Raw genomic sequence first — 6,215 nt, 5'->3', positions numbered from 1 at the left:
TTATGGATTTGCAATATTGAGGTGGGTATTTGAAATAGATGCTGAATTCATAATACTTCATTCTAAACATAGAAACGATCTAATAATTTTTTAACAGAATATATGATGACTATATAAATAAATGTCCATACGAATCTTGAGAATATAACAAACAAAATTTAAGAACCCCTATGGATAAGGTTTCTAATCTTGAAATTATATATAGTTTCTAATCCTAAAATTATATGGTTACTAATCCTAAAAGTATATGGTTACTAATCCTAAAAGTATATGGTTACTAATCCTAAAAGTATATGGTTACTAATCCTAAAAGTATATGGTTACTAATCCTAAAAATTTGTGGTTACTAATCCTAAGACTACGGTTACCAAACCAAAAAATACCCATTATAGATCCATATTAGACCAGCATATTACCCCAAACATGTACTAACAAAAGTTTTCGGAGTTTACTAATGGCGCGGAACTGGTACCAGTACTGGAACGATATTAATTCCAGTATTGCACCAGTATTACCACCCAAAAATATGGGTACTAATCCATATATGAGTATGGTTATCAAAGTAACAAACCCTTAGAATATGGCTTCTAATCCTATATAATAGTTTAGAAACGCTAAGGATATAAATTTGAATCCTAAGGATATGATTACTAATCCTAATTATACTCTCTAAATCTGAATTAGTAAAAATATTTACTAATTTCAATTAGTCACTCACTTTTTGCTTCTGAATTAGTAAAATTTTACTAATTATTAGTAACTTTTACTAATTATTAGTAACTTTTACTAAAAATTAGTAAAATTTTACTAATTCAGAAGCGAAATTAACTAATTCAAATTTTTAGTAAACATTTTTACTAATTCAGATTTAGAGAGTATCATTATTAACCCAAAGAATATTGTCATTAATCCTAAGAATGTGGTTACTATCCCTAAAAATATGGTTACTAACCTTAAGGATATGGTTTCTAACCTTAAGGATATGGTTTCTAACCTTAAAAATAGGTTGCTGACGCACTAATATCCTTGTACCGAAAACTACCGTACCCTAAAATATGCGGTTACCATTCCTAAATATATATATATATACATATATAGTTAAGTATTATAAATCATCCGATGGTTATCCTTATACTCTCTTAAAATCAAACGAAATTTCCCTAATGAAATCTCATTTTTTCACATCAAAACTATTCCAATTAGTAAAATTAAAACCTTGTCAGCAACAAAAAAAACTTAGTAAAAAAAATTTTTTCCTCCATAAAAAATGATCATCATCAATACGGGAGATGAACACACACACACATACACATGAGCATAGAAATATAAATGAACTATTATTAATCTAAAGCACGTGCGCGCGGCTATTTGTCGGAGGTCATGTTCGACTCCCGCTAACGTCGAGGAGAATCTGAAACCCGCGTGCGCGTGTGATGAATAGTCTCGCGGTCATTGTTCCTTGCAAAGCCCCGAGGTTTCCGGAATACCTTGAGGAAATACAGTGGGAAAATAAGAGGAATGATCGGACTAAAGACAGAGAAAGAGAGAGAGAGAGGATGAGTATATATACGAAGTGCGGCTACGTAACGAGCCTTGAGAGACCTGCTTTCTTTCGTTACTTCTTCCCTTTCAATGACGTCAATTACCAGAAGAGGAAACATGCCTTGAGCGTGATTCGCCTGCAAGCCAATGTTCCCTTCCCCCCCCCTCTTTTTTTTTCTTTCAACATATATATAAGATATAAGTTGATTTTAAACTTTATACAATCGCAAGAGTCGCACATTGTCCAAAAGTCACTTCTTTCGTACGCGCATCGCGCTTCCATTCCCATATTTGTAGATATCGGGGATTTAATACACGAGAGCCATTAAACGAGAGAATACGAAAATGTTTCGAGTGGAACTTTCTTTACTTTTATATAAATCACAAGATTAACAGTTGTTTGGAATCCTGAAACATGTACTAACAAAAAAGGTTTTCGGAGTTATTACTAATGGCGCGGAACTGATGGTACCATAGTATTGGAACGATATTAATACCAGTATTGCACCAGTATATGGTTGAAACAGGTACCAGTCACGTGCCACTACTGGCTGAGTACTGGCACCAGTTTTGTACTAGTACTGGCGCAGTACTGGGACTAGTAACTTAATGGCACGATATTGGTACCAGTACTATAGGACACCATTGATACCAGTATTGCGCTAGTACTAGTAGGACACTGGTACCAGTACTGCGCCAGTACTGGTACCAATATCGTGCCAGTAAGTTACTGGTCCCAGTACTCCTCAAGTACTGGCACGATACTGGTACCACTGCTGGGACCAGTTTTATCCCAATACTGGTAGTAGTAACACAGAAAATTAAAAGGCATGAAAATAAGCTGCAACGCTTATTATTTTAATCCAAGTTTGCTTATTTTAATACCAAAATGAATTAAAATAAGCAAAATTGGATTAAAATAATAAGCGTTGCAGCTTATTTTAATGCCTTTTAATTTTCTGTGAACCTGCCAGTACTGGCGCAAATATTGGAATGAAATTGGTACCAGTAGTTAATTTTTAATAGTATCGAAAAAATTTTTTTAAAAAAAAGCAATTTGGATTTATTTTTCGATTACAAACAAAGAAACTATTTATCATCAAAAATAAATTATAATAATTTGCATATAATATGAATATACACTGAAAGTATATATATATATATATCTATATATGAAAGTGTCGTATTGATATATAAATGAAACGGAGGTAGTTTGACTACATTGAGGATTAAAATTACATAAGACGGAAAAGAAGCGCGATGAGATCGGCGCCAGGATGCCAATGGCCTCGTTATCGCCACGTTATCAATTGGTAACGGCCGGTTTGCCACTAACTGTAACTACTCGATGGATCATATATAGGATCGTACATCATATTCTGGCTGTGAAAACTTGCTCTAGTAGTATATAGGGATTCTAGTCAGGATGTTCCCATGCTGACGTACTCAACATTTTTTTTTCTGTTTTTTTTTTTTTTTTTCCTTTTTTTGCTTTTCGCCTGGGAATCAATGTTATATATATATATATATATATATATACACGACGCTTGTAATTGCAATCTATGAGATAAATCCAGCGTTAAAGTGGGGTATCAAAGTGGCAAATCTAAAAGATAATTCAAATTATATTATTCTAATCGATTTATCCAGCAGCTAGTGAATATATATATATATACATATGTATCTACTATATTCTATACAAGGAAAAAAAAATTACCTGGAACACCGATATGTTTTACTAAAACAGAGAAAGTTTTTTCTATTCTAGAGAAACATTATATCGCTGCTGCAGATAAAGATTTTGTTCCCTTGTATATATATTATTGAAAATTCATATAAAAGATTATAAAGAGAAAGGTATGTACCTTTTTTTTATAATCATTTCACACTGTAAACATAATTAGAACTCAATTACATATACAAATCGTATATATATATACAATTCCAATTGAGATTGAATGAAAGAAAGAAAAAAAATATATTTCTAATAGCTGTTAACCAACAAAATATATATATAAATAAGGCTTGGCCAGAAGGTATTTGCGAGGTCTCGTATTTTAAACGATTAGTTTCACTCTATTGCGATCCAATCATTACTTATATACAAATACCGCACCGCAAATAATTGTAAAAATAGAATTGTAACCGGAACGCCTAAGTTTTATGATAAAGCAGTCGCGATACGTCAACTACATACGTGCGTTATTACTTTCAAGTTTTAGAAGCTTGCATGAATATATATATATATATACATATATATATATACATACATATATATATATATATATATATATATATACAAATACATACACAATAAAATCTCTTGTTTATTAGGCAGTAAAACTGGAAAATATACTTGTGGAAAAAAAGAAACTGGAAACATTTACCATCACACATGTATTACAACAGCAACAACAGCAATAGCAACAACAAAAAAAAAACCAAAAATAAAATCATATGCACACATCATAAAAGGAAGTTGCTTGCAAATATGCAATTGTAATTCTATTCTTGAAAGACTTCCTCAAATAATATACAGCGTTTAGCGAAACCAGATTTCTTTATGTAAGAGGAAATATATATGTATAGTTGTGGATGTGAAAATAAATTCAGGGTCTTTTTGAGAAAACAAATTTTTTTTGTGCTAACTAACCGTAAGAATATGGTTACTAACCGTAAGGATACAATTAGGAACTCTAAAAATATAATTTCTAACCCTAAGGATATTGTTACTAACCGTAAGGATGTGGTTACTAATTATGAGGATAAGGTTATTCTAACCGTAAGAATACAATTATAAACCCTAAGGATGTGATTGTTAACCGTAAGGATACGGTTACTAACCCTAAATGTAATCCTACGAATAGGTTTGTAAACCTTAAGGATATGGTTACTAGCCCTAAGAATACAATTGTTAACCCTAAGGATATGATTACTTATGCTAAGGATATGGTTACTAATCGATATTATATGGTTACTAACCGTAAGGATACAATTATGAACCCTAAGGATATGGTTACTAATCCTAAAATATGGTTAGTAACCGTATGGATATGGTTTCTAACCGTAAGGATGGGTTCCAAAACCGTAAGGATTGGTTCCAAAACCCTAAGGATATTAAGAAAATGGTTACAGATCATAAAATTATGGTTACTAACTCTAAGGATACATTTCTTAACCCTAAGGATATGGTTACGATCCTTACTAATTATTAAAACCTCATTCCTACCAAATCTCTCTACTTTTATAATAGCATACACCTTAAGAAATTAATTCCCATCCATCAAAAATCTTTTCCCAAAAATGGTTTTCTTTCATCCCTAAAAGGCACACCAGAAATAATCAAAAAAATTTACCGCGTCCATACCCTTCTTTTTTTTGCAATTCATTCCACGATTCGGCTTCATTGGTCGACCCTCGCGAGTAGATTTAGAAGAGCATTGGGGTGTCCGCCAACTTTATGTTTATTGACGCTCGTGCTCGCACATAAGTTAAGGATTCCACGAAACCTTTGTGAACCATATTTATGGACGACAACAGCCATATTTATTTTCGCCCTGTAGACTTGGAGGAACAATTACCCCTTGCAAAAGTGCAGCCAGATTCTTCTTCGAATTAGGGATACGCCTCTCCTATATATACCATCATTCGTTATATATAAAGAATGAGAAGAGTTTTAACCCTGCGCGGATTTTATTTTTTTTTTTTCTTCAACTATTAAAGGCCCCCGGGGTCGTCGTCGTCGTTGTTGTTGACGTTGGCAAAAAAAAAAAAAGACGATTTATCAGCCCCGAATGATCGCAGGGCAAGTCTCACTTACGTCCCCCAGGGATGCTGTGTATTCGTTTGGAAACAAAACCAAACCTCTTAACAACGCAATTTATCAAAAGGCAAAAGCCTTTCATCCAAACCGTCCACGTAGCAATTAACGCGTTCACCAACCGGGATATCGTATTTTAAAGTTTATGGCACTATGGCACGCCCATATATACCGAATTCGCCAACACATCACTTTTCACAGATTTATTATCGATCCTTTTTATAAAGGTGTGTGTATATATTCACTTCAAGGCTGTGTGGCTTTAGATTTTTTTAGACTATATATTCAAATTGAATAGTTTTGGCACGACACAAGAACCATGAATAACGGGATTAAACCTCTCCTTATTATTTTTTTTTTTGACAATATACTTTTGTTTCTCAAGGTGAAATGCTTCGAGAATCATTAAGAAGGTAAAGGAGAGGAAGGTGGTGACCTTTGTCCAATATAGCCGAGAATTGTGTAATAATCCGTTAGGTTCTAAAATTAGGAATGTAACACTTTCATATTTTTGGCGGTGAGCTTTTATTCACAAATTAGGGTATGGTACCATTAGGTTATAGTTCCAGAACCTAATGGTACCAGAACCTAATGATTCTAGAACCTAATGATTCCAGAACCTACTGGTACCAGAGCCTAATGTTACCAGAACCTAATGGTACCAGAACCTAATGGTACCAGAACATACTGGTACCAGAATATACTGGTACCAGAACCTACATGTATTGAAACCTACTGGTACCAGAATATACCGGTACCAGTACCTAATGGTTCCAGAACCTACTGGTACCAGAACCTAATGTTACCAGAACCTAATGGTACCAGAACCTACTGGTACCAGAACCTAATGGTA

This window comes from Leptopilina boulardi, unplaced genomic scaffold, assembly GCF_019393585.1.
Source record: "Leptopilina boulardi isolate dan_hultmark-lab unplaced genomic scaffold, ZJU_Lbou_2.1 LbouV2_4, whole genome shotgun sequence".
Lineage (NCBI taxonomy): Eukaryota > Metazoa > Arthropoda > Insecta > Hymenoptera > Figitidae > Leptopilina > Leptopilina boulardi.
Note: the sequence above shows the minus strand (reverse complement) of the source record.